General features: G+C 41.5%; 1 long non-coding RNA gene across 2 annotated transcripts; it reads left to right on the top strand.

Moving 5' to 3' along the window:
- Positions 1-1,186: 1,186 nt before the first annotated feature.
- On the top strand, positions 1,187-11,515 carry LOC135882224 (uncharacterized). Of its 2 annotated transcripts, none has more exons than XR_010561592.1 (2): positions 1,187-1,382; positions 10,612-11,515. It is a non-coding gene; the product is annotated as an uncharacterized LOC135882224 (long non-coding RNA). The 2 variants fall into 2 exon arrangements; XR_010561591.1 differs by lacking the exon at positions 10,612-11,515 and adding an exon at positions 3,780-6,101.
- Positions 11,516-11,734: the final 219 nt, after the last annotated feature.

The raw sequence follows: 11,734 nt of genomic DNA, 5'->3' as shown, positions 1-11,734 counted from the left end.
TGGGTATCTCTAGCCTCTGACTGCCGGATGCTGGGACTGGACGACAGTGGATGAGTCACTTGATAATTGCCATTCTGTTCATTCCCTCTGTGACCAAATGCACCTCTGTATTCACATCCTACACACTACTGTAGTAATGTCTGTATAAAATATGCCTGGTGAGGTATCATTTGAAAGATAACTCAGTGGTCAATAATGTTGCTACATACATTTTACCATGATATTAAGTGTAAAGTTATGAAATTCCCCCTGTATGATGTTAAGGGCACATGTTCAAACTCACATAGCCCAGATTAGGTAGAACAGGCCAAGCAGGCCTGTCTTAAACAAAGGGATGTGTGTTTACCTCAATTTGTATGTGTTAAACAGAGTCCTCAGACAGTGAAAGTGTGGGGGAAGAAAGAAGCCAAAGAAAATCTGTATTTCAGCATACATAGGTTGGAAAAAAAATAGCATGAAGCCTCCTTCATTCACCAGATTCCACGTTTCCTTGCTCTCAGCTGGAAAGAACTTTTATCTAGGGGTCACACTCAGGAAAAGGCATTTAAACAGATGACTGAATTATAAAAGTAGGGGCAAAGACACCCCAAGTTCTCTTCCTATCCATCTTTCTTTTCACCTAAGATGACAAAAGAAACAGCTGCTGGACTACGGGAGTCAGCACTGTACTGAAAACATGTGGTAAGAATTCCACCTTGAACCAAGTCTAGTTTGGTAAGTTTATGAAGCATTTTATCTTGTAACCGTTTCTGACTTTAATGCCTCATTGCTTGTACTCACTTAAAATCTTCTATCTGTAATTAAATAAACTTGTTTTGTTCTTGTAGTTAAAATTAATCCAGTGTTGTGAATTGTTTGGGTAATTCCATTTAAGGTGATAAGCTGTTATGTATTGATCTCCTTAGAGGGGCAACGGACCTAGTATATCTGGACTGTCCAGGAGAGGGCTGGACAGTGCAAAACACTTTTTTTTTTTTTTTTTAAATGAAAATCCAGGAGTGGAATTGTGTTGGGGTCACCCTGCAAGTAAGTAACCAAGGCTGCAAGTAAGTAACCAAGGCTGCTAGAAGCCAGATTGCGGCTGGTGTTTGCTGATAAGCTGCTGGGGTCATATCTGCTGGACCAGGCTGTGACTATACACAGATACTCAGGGTGTGATCTGCATGCTGGCAGGCTGTTTGTGAGTGACCCAAGTTGCAACCTACAATAGCGAAGCATTGTGAGGCACTTCAAGTTGCAGTGCAAGTGGTGACACTCAGTGATCTGGACTCCACCCTGGAATGTCATACCCCCTGAAACACCTGGCATTGGCCGCTGTCAGAAGACAGGATACTGGGCTAGATGGATCATTGGTCTGACCCAGCATGGCCGTTCTTATGTAGGTGAGTTATTAAAATGTTTATTTATTAATGGATTATTAGAATAAGGAACCGTGCTTTGAGTGGCTAAATGTGACTGTGATGGTGCCCCCCATAAGGCTTTATGGAAATATGCTTATGAATGTATATGATATAACTAGAATATGTTTTATGCTACATATGCCACGTAACAGATCTCTGTAAAGGTTATGATCTACAGGATCTATTAATCCTATTTGTATGCATGTATCATTTTTGTATTTGAAGTTATGAATATTGGCTGTGTACTTGCTTGATTTTTAAGTAGCCTTTGTAAAGCATTTGGTCGGCTTCTTGAGAAAGGAATGTGCAAATTAAGTGCCCAATCAAGAAGCACGTAACGGACAATGGATCTTGGAAGGCTCCAATCCAAATAAGAAGTCTACATGAGGACGTTCAAGGTAGCATATGAGCAATCGCTGCTGCCTGTAAAAACTGAGTCATGCATGGACATGTGACTTGCCCAGGTGACTCCAAAACTCCATCTTGGAGCTGGACTTTGCATAGGAGGGAGGAGAGGGTCTCCACCCACAAGAAAAAGTCTATTTAAGCCCATGGGAGACCCCTCCATCCTGTCTTCAACTGGCTAAAGAGAGAACCTCTCCACCCTCAAGGATACCTGAAAGAAACTGGAACAAAGGACAGTAACTACAGGAGGTGTGAGTGATTGCTGGACCCAGACTAGAAGGAGACTAGTCTGTAAAAGGAAGCTTACTGGAATTCCTCTGAGGGTGAGGTTTTATCTGTATTCAGTTTTCTTAGACATAGACTTGCGTGTTCTATTTTATTTTGCTTAGTAATTCACTTAAGTGAAACCACTTACAGAAAGTAGGATTTATTTAATAAAATCACTTTTTACTTATTAATTAACCCAGAGTATGTATTAATACCTGAGGGGGGGGGGAAACAGCTGTGGATATCTCTCGATCAGTGTTATAGAGGACGAACAATTTATGAGTTTACCCTGCATAAGCTTTATACAGGGTAAAATGGATTTATTTGGGGTTTGGACCCCATTGGGAGTTGGGCATCTGAATGTTAAAGACAGGAACACTTCTCAAGTTGCTTTCAGTTAAGTCTGCAGCTTTGGGGCATGTGGTTCAGACCCTGGGTCTGTGTTGGAGCAGACTATTGTGTCTGGCTCAATAAGACAGGGTGCTGGAGTCCCAAGCTGGCAGGGAAAGCAGGGGCAGAAGTAGTCTTGGCACATTAGTTGGCAGCCCCCAGGGGGTTTCTGTGATCCAACCTGTCACAGTGACAACAAAATACTTTTTGAATCCCCCCAAGTGACACGTCCCTGCAACCATTAGCTCGTTCTGAATTCACTGAAACATGTCAGTTCCTGACTTGAACCTTTATTCCTGAGCAATCTGGTGACACATCACAAACTCACCCCCTCCACCTTCCATTTTGCAGAAGTTTTTTGAATAAAGAACTGGGTTTTGACTGGTAACAAGTAACAAAATACTACTTGGGTCATCTCAAGTGACATGTCCCTGCAACCACTAGACTGTTCTGAAGTACCTGTACCTGGGCCATGTCACTCCCTGGCCCAAAGCTTTTTTCTTTGCAAAAAGTGCTGACCCATGTCACTATAGCCAGCCCCTCAACACACACACATACACACTTGATTTCAACCCCCCGTAAATGACAAAATATTGCTTGGGCCACCCCAAAGTGACAAGTCCTTTTAACCATTACACTGTACTGAAGAGTACCCCTACTACACTCTTCTGCTTGGTATTTCCAGTCTGGGGAAGGGATGGGGCTGCGAGGGGAGAAGCACTATACATTTTAGAGTGAACAACTAGGGCTGGTCAAAAGTTATCCATTAAAGTTGTTTCTTGACATAAAATTTAGGTTTAAAACTAAACAAAATTTTTCACACAAAGTGTTTGCTTTCTGCAGATAATTTTGACTTTTGTCCAAGAAGATCACCTGAAAACCAAGAAATTAGGCTGATAATTTTTATTTGGAAATGCTTTTATGGTGCATCATGGCAATTGTAGTTCAGGTGCATCATGGCTCAATTCTCCTGCATGGGCTGGGCTCCTAAACTGGACTATATCTCCCATGATGCACCATGGCCATGTGACTCCTAATGCACTGTAGTAACTCAGAGCCCTCCCCATCTACTGTCCCCTCACCAGCTGTTGCAAATATCACAATGGTCACATTATATATAAGACCAGAAAACCTCGCTCTTCTGGCACACACAATTTTTCACGAAGCCTTCCTTTAATGTTTTTTGTTTTTAAGCCCTTTTTGTCCTCATGCCAAAGATTGCAGAACCATTTTCTGAATCTCAGTGTATTTTGATTAATCTTACTGGCAATTTGGCCCCAAGAGGATTTATCTTTTTCAAAACCCCTCTTTCTCTAGTCATGATACAGTTCTGCGGTGACCTGGAATCCTACTTTCGCCATCTCCGACTCAAGGAATATTTCCACAACACCACTGAACAGCACACTAACCCACAGAAAACTTGCTACAAGATGAAGGATTCTGCATGGACTCCTCCTGATGGTTGAAACAACAGACTGGACTTCTACATAGAGTGCTTCCGCCGAAGTGCATGAGCTGAAATTGTGGAAAAGCAGCATCACTTGCCCCATAACCTCAGCCGTGCAGAACACAACGCCATCCACAGCCTCAGAAACAATTCTGACACTATAATCAAAAAAGCTGACAAAGGAGGTGCTGTAGTCATCATGATTAGGTCAGAGTATGAACGAGAGGCTGCTAGACAACTCTCTCTGACACCACATTCTACAGGCCATTACCTTCAGATCCCACTGAGGGGTACCAAAAGAAACTACACCATCTGCTCAAGAAACTCCTTGAAGAAGCACAGGAACAAATCTACACAGACACACCCCCTAGAGCCCCGACCAGAGGTATTCTATCTGCTACCCAAGATCCATAAACCTGGGAATCCTGGACGCCCCATCATCTCAGGCATTGGCATCCTGACAGCAGGATTATCTGGCTATGTGGACTCTCTCCTCAGGCCCTACGCTACCAGCACTCCCAGCTATCTTCGAGACACCACTGACTTCCTGAGGAAACTACAATCCATTGGTGGTCTTCCAGAAAACACCCTCCTAGTCACTATGGATGTATAAGTTCTCTACACCAACATTCCACACAAAGATGGACTACAAGCCATCAGGAACAGTATCCCTGATAATGTTACCGCAAACCTGATGGCTGAGCTTTGTGACTTTGTCCTCACCCACAACTATTTCACATTTGGGGACGATTGATACCTTCAAGTCAGCTGCACTGCTATGGGTACCCGCATGGCACCTCAATATGCCAACATTTTTATGGCTGACTTAGAACAACGCTTCCTCAGCTCTCGTCCCCTAGCGCCCCTACTCTACTTGAGCTACATTGATGACATCTTCATCATCTGGACCCACGGGAAGGAGGCCCTTGAGGAATTCTACCTGGATTTCAACAATTTCCACCCCACGATCAACCTCAGCCTGGACCAGTCCACACAAGAGATCTACTTCCTGGACACTATAGTACAAATAAATGATGGTCACATAAACACCACCCTGTACCAGAAACCTACTGACTGATATACTTGCCTACATGTCTCCAGCTTTCATCCAGACCACATCACACAATCCATTGTCTACAGCCAAGCCCTAAGATACAACCACATTTGCTCCAATCCCTCAGACAGAGACAAACACCTACAGGATCTCTATCAAGCGTTCTTAAAACTACAATACCCATCTGGGGAAGTGAAGAAACAGATTGACAGAGCCAGAAAGGTACCCAGAAGTCACCTACTACAGGACAGGCCCAACAAAGAAAGTAACAATGCCACTAGCTATCACCGTCAGCCCCCAACTAAAACCTCTTCAGCACATCATCAAGGATCTACAACCTATCCTGAAGGACGATCCCTCACTTTCACAGACCTTGGGAGGCAGGCCAGTCCTCACTTACAGACAGCCTCCCAACCCGAAGCAAATACTCACCAGCAACTACACACCACACAACAGAAACACTAACCCAGGAACCAACCCATGCAACAAACCCCGTTGCCAATTCTGTCCACATATCTATTCAAGGGACATCATCATAGGGCCTAACCACATCAGCCACACCATCAAGGGCTCATTCACCTGCACATCTACCAATGTGATATATGCCATCGTGTGCCAGCAATGCCCCTCTGCCATGTACATTAGCCAAGCCAGACAGTCTCCACGCAAAAGAATAAATGGACACAAATCAGACATCAAGAATTGTAACATTCAAAAACCAGTAGAAGAGCACTTCTATCTGCCTGGATACTCAATAACAGACTTAAAAGTCACCATTCTTCAACAAAAAAATTCCAAACCAGACTTCAATGAGAAACTGCAGAGCTGGAATTAATTTGCAAACTTGACACCATTAAATTAGGCCTGAATAAAGACTGGGAGTGGCTGGGTCACTATAAAAAATAATTTTCCCTCTGTTGATATTCACCCCTTCTTGTCAACTGTTGGGAATGGGCCACATCCACCCTAATTGAATTGGCCTCGTTAGCACTGACCCCCCACTTGGTAAGACAACTCCCATGTTTTCATGTGCTGTATATTTATACCTGCTTACTGTATTTTCCACTCCATGCATCTGATGAAGTGGGTTATAGCCCATGAAAGCTTATGCCCAAATAAATTTGTTAGCCTCTACGGTGCCACAGGGACTCCTCGTTCTCTTTCTCTTGACCCTCTTCTCATAAACATAGCTCGTGTGTCACAGTCTTCTCATACGCAGTGTAGTTGGAGCCATGTTGGTCCCAGGATATTAGAGAGACAAGGTGGGGAATACCTTTTATTAGACCAACTGGTGTTAGTGAGAGAGGCAAGCTTTCAAGCCACACAGCTCTGAGGAAGAGCTCTGTGTGACTTGAAAGCCTGTCTCTCTCACCAACAGAAGTTGGTCTAATAAAAGATATTACCTCACAATCTTCTCAGTCATATTGTGAGACAAGATACCATAGATCAGTCTGGCAGGGCCGTTCTAGGAGATAGTCTGCCCCCATATCATCAGCGCTGGCATGGCAAATTGCTGAGTCTGTATTTTTACAAGTGAAGTGCTGTCATAGCCCTGTCCATTGTGCCAACTGGTTTCTCTTATGATGACAGACATTTCTATTCATGAAGCAGCAGCATCTGTCAATCTTATTCTTGCGCACTGGTCTGAATGGTATTAACACTGTACAGGGCCTAGCATAATGGCAGCCTGGTCCATGGCTTTCCCCAAAGAGAAATAGACAAAGAGGATGCCTTTGATTCAGGAATAGTTTCTAAGGCTATGTCTATACTTGCCATTTAAAGCGCAAAAAGTCCCTTTTTTGCACTAAAACTGCAGGAGCGTCTACACGTGTTAATGACTTTTTGCAGTGAAACGCAGAAGTTTCACCGCAAAAAGAAAACCACCTTCACAAGAGGCATATAGCTCTTTCCACTGTTCTTTTTGCACTGTTGTGAAAGTGATGACATGTTCTACCTGTGTAAACACCTTTTGGCCTCCAGAGGATATCCCACAGTTCCCAAAGTGACCGCTCTGGCCAGCATCTCCGCTGCTCTGATGCCAGGTATAGGGGACATCCACCCCTCCCCCTGTAGGCCCCGGGAAGGTTGAAACTCCCTTTCCCTTTGCTTGTAGATGTGGTGGGGAAAGCAGCCAGACAGTAGGGGGGTTTAAAAAAAAAAAAAGTCACGAAAGAAACAAGGAAGTAATGGGGCTGCTGGGACATGAAGCAGTGCATCACGGGGCACTGAGCAGGGACCCAGAATGCCTTCCTCTCATCCTCCTTCCCACAAGACCTATTGAGAGAGCTGCACTGTAGGATAGCTGCCCTACAGCGCTGCTCTCATCTGCGATGGAAGTGCTACTAGGGTAAACACTCTCTGACGCCTGAGGAATTAAGTGAATACACAAGCCAGCGCTTTTCTTTCACCAGTTCCCTATCGCCGGTGAAACTTACAGTGCAAAAACTCTGCAAGTGTAGACATACCCTAAGACTCCAACCTTTACTGGTTATAAGCCCGTATTTAATAGAGAGATCAAAGATTCTGTTCTGTCCATTGATGTCTCTGCAATAGGGAGTTTTCACAAACATTCAAAGGATGAGGAAATAGTTTTCTATGGTGATGAAGCTGGTTTTAAATAGTATAACCAAACGGAATCAAAATCTGATGATTCTGAGATCTGTAGTCTAAATACTCCCATGGGGTAGAACTGGGTCAGGGTATTCATAAGCAATCATCAGTTACCACTACTCTGTAACTGACGAGAGTGATAAAGAGAAAATGGAGGAAAATTCAAACACTGCAGAAAGGGGTCTGTGCTGCATTTCCTGTCAACAATGAGGCAGCATTGCCTAGTGCCTAGAACACTGCTTTGGGTCTTGGAAGATTCAATAAATGTTAGGGGTCTATTACAGGAGTGGGTTGGTGAGATTCTATAGCCTGCAATGTGTAAGAAGTCAGACTAGATCAGTGGCTCTCAACCTTTTCAGACTACTGTACCCCTTTCAAGAGTCTGATTTGTCTTGTGTACCCCCAAGTTTCACCTCACCCAGAAACTACTTGCTTACAAAATCAGACATTAAAAAAAAAATTGTTACAGCACCTTATTACTAAGAAATTGCTTACTTTCTCATTGTTATTTCATTATAACATAAATTAATTGGAATATAAATATTGTACTTACATTTCAGTGTATAGACTATAGAGCCGTATAAACAAGTCATTGTCTGTATGAAATTTGAGTTTGTACTGACTTTGCTAGTGCTTTTTATGTAGCCTGTTGTAAAACTAGGCAAATATCTAAATGAGTTGATGTACCCCCTGGAAGACCTCTGCGTACCCGCAGGGATATGCACATTCCTGGTTGAGAACCACTGGACTAAATGCTCATGATGGTCCCTTCTTACCTTAAAGTCTATGAGTCTAAGAACTCAGTTCAATTCTTGGTTCTGCCACTGGGCTTCTGGGTGACCTTGTGCCAATCACTTCACCTCTCTGTTCTTCAGTTTCCCCCTCTGTACAATGGGGATAATTATACCAACTTCCTTGGTAAAGGGCTTTGAGATCTGCTAATGACAAGTGCTATATCACAGCTAGGGATTATTATTATTCCATATATCTACATTTAATATATTTGTGTAAAAATTAGTGGAACCAGATATATCGGTCATCAACATTAGCACAATATTGTTTGGAAAATGGATGGTCGTGTATTTTGACAAAAAAGAACAGAAAGTAAGTTCTTTGCTTTTGCCTTTAAACAGGATCATGTTAAAGCAAAGACATCTAGGAAGAAAAATGCTCCGTTTTGGCATGGGAAAGCAAAATGTAAATTTAACGGGTGTGTGTTTTGGTTAGATATGACTATTAAAAAGAGACTGAGAAAGCAGGATCACGATGTTCACATAACTGTCAAAGGGACAGGAGAAATAAAACACAACAGTGGCCAAGAGCACAAACATCTGCCAGAAAGGAGAGAATTAAGAAAACAAATCAAACTGACTCTAGTGCACTAACAGCCAGTAACTTTAGTGAAGTAAAATCCAGTACTGTTTTTAAAAAAATAGCTTGTGAAGGAAGGAAGGAAGAACTGATTGCAGTATCTACCAGGACTGAATTAACACCCAGGAAAAACAAGATGCCTCTGAAATAATCATATAAAACAGCCCACTCCTATTTGCAATTCATTGATATTTCCCCTTTCACACTGCATAGAATGTTGTGTATTGAATCAACAACATTATCAGCTACCTTATTTGATCTCTTCCTGTTACTGTCCTGCAATATGCTTATTACATTTGCACATGGTTAACCTTGAACGGTGTCTCTCATAACTTCCACAAACTCTGAAGCTCTGTAATGGAGCTTGTCATTCAGAAAGTGCTTTTTTAACAATTCTGTATGAGTTTTCAGCACCGGCTTTGCTGTTCCTGATTAGGGGCTCTCCATCTCTTGTAGCATAATGCCTCTCCATAATGGTGATTTTGGGACATAATTGAACAGGCCTGCCTACAGCTGAGTACTATAATGTATGTTTGGAGGAGAATTCACATTCTCCTGCTCATCTTTTTCCAGGCATGTGAGAATTGATTTAACAAAAAGATAAATTTATTCAAATTTCCTGTTTATTCTCAATCACTATTTTCTTGTCAAATTCAAGAACGTTTTTAGCGAAGGATAGCTGTTGTTTCTGCACATGTTTTACCCTAGTTATTATGTCCTTGAGCTGTTTGATGAGATGTGCTGTACTGAAAATCAGGCTGAGTTTGCTAATCATTTAGCTGCATTCATGCATAGTTTTCCCATTTTGCAATAATGCAAAAACATACTAGAAAAACTTCTTGCGATCAGTGGAAACCCTTACTTTAGAATCATCTTCACATAGTATTTTTATTCAATGCACTGCACAAATGTGATATTGCAAAATCACTTGGTTTTCACACACACAACAGACTTCAAAACAAGCACTGAGTTAATATATACGAGACATCTGGTTGAAAACTTTGTAGTAGCATAATTCAAGACCAGCTAAAGTCATATTCCACTTTTTGTGGTCTGTGACATTGACCAGTTATCCTAAGGGTATCAGGAGAAAGTCAGGCCAGCCAATATGAAATTGCTGGAGTGCTTTGGTCTGCTGTTAGTAACTCTGCTGCCGGTAGTATGTACATTGAGTTTGAAGGGCACTTAGCACATAAAAACATAATGTAAGATTCAGTGTCTGCCTGATGGGGGTCTCTTGACAGCTAGTGACCCTGTGGCATCAAGGTATAAGTCACACACACCCACTGTCTGAAAATCCAACATTAGGTACAGCTTAGTCTTCGTGAATCTATGAAACCATTTTATTGGCCCTTCTGCACATGCACTGTTATCAAAGTTTCTCCCTCCGTGTGGATATTTGGTGTAGTAGTTGGTTGTGTCAGGATTACAGATCATAAAAGCTTCCTTATGGAGAGGCAGACAGTCCAAAATTATATGGGAATTCTATGCAGGAACTCATGAAAAATCTTCCCTTTTGTGCTAAACAGGGTCTTAAAATACAAATTCTTAGGAATGCTTATCTGTGGGTGTCACCAATGATCAGCATTAACAACAACAACTGCTGTCTACTAAAATATTTTTGGTTATAAGAAATAGTAACTTCTTTACTTATTTTACAATTTCAGAGTGAAAGTGAACAGATGCAATGGAATACATCAATTGAGAAAACATATTTTCATTAATGGTGAACCATGCATCTTACTCATTATACTTGCATTTAAGTCAGAGCACAGCAAAAATCAGAACGTTGACCCTTAACTATGTCCATCAGAGATTTCCATGTATGATAGCAAGTAAGTTGAAAGAAAACAAGATGCATCTTGATTGTTATAGCAAAGTACTGAATTGCATCTTTTCAAATACTATTCACTGACTATTCAGAGAATGAAACAATCCTGTCCAAGAAAAACCCTTCATCTGATCATGCAATTTGAATGTACCCTTATTATTTAAAATATTTCAAATATTGATTAGTTCAGCAGAGGACATCAAAGTTATTTGCATAAGCATTAGCGTTTATTAAAGCAAAGGTGTTGTCATTACAGCTACAAAGTTGTTAGGATCACATACAACAGGGGGAAATGTTTTGTATTTTTCCACAAAGTTGCCAAACAGAGGTGGCATTTCTATGATGGAACCTTGGACTTACGAAGGAAAGGAACAGGAGATATTCCAATCACAGATGAAGAGTTCTTCCTTGAAAAGGAAAGGGCACCAAGACATATTGATACTGCATAAGTCTCACAGCAATTCAGAAGACACTAGCTGCTTCAATTAACTGTAGTGTATAAGAATAAGGGAGTAACCCCTAAGTAGTCAGTGACCCCCCCCTTTGGTGTTATATGTTTTAGAATCCATCAAAAACCAGTCAGAGGAGCAGTATGCATTAAACTGTATCCTTGTATGTTTTTAAGCTAGTTGTGCCTGTGTAGTTTCATCTCATTTTTGTTTTGGAAAGAGCAAAAGACACAACAGTCATTCTAAAAAATATTTGTAACACCATTAAATAAATTGATAAATGTAACCATGTTCCTTGTCTGTGATTAGTGTTCCTATCGACTTCCTAATTTTAACTGTCTACATAAGGTCTGTGAAAACATAACAGCTGGATTTGCAACAAGTTGGTTGAATGTTGTTTTTGGGTGATTTTACATGTCTCTTGTATGTTTACTAACAAAGGAAAAGCAAAATAAAAATGGGAATACAACATTTAGCAGAGTGTTGCCCAGAAATGAAGCTTTGGCTCTG

This window comes from Emys orbicularis, chromosome 1 (assembly GCF_028017835.1).
Source record: "Emys orbicularis isolate rEmyOrb1 chromosome 1, rEmyOrb1.hap1, whole genome shotgun sequence".
Taxonomy (NCBI): domain Eukaryota; kingdom Metazoa; phylum Chordata; order Testudines; family Emydidae; genus Emys; species Emys orbicularis.
The sequence above is the reverse complement of the archived record's forward strand: the minus strand, read 5'-3'. Positions and strand labels throughout refer to the sequence as shown.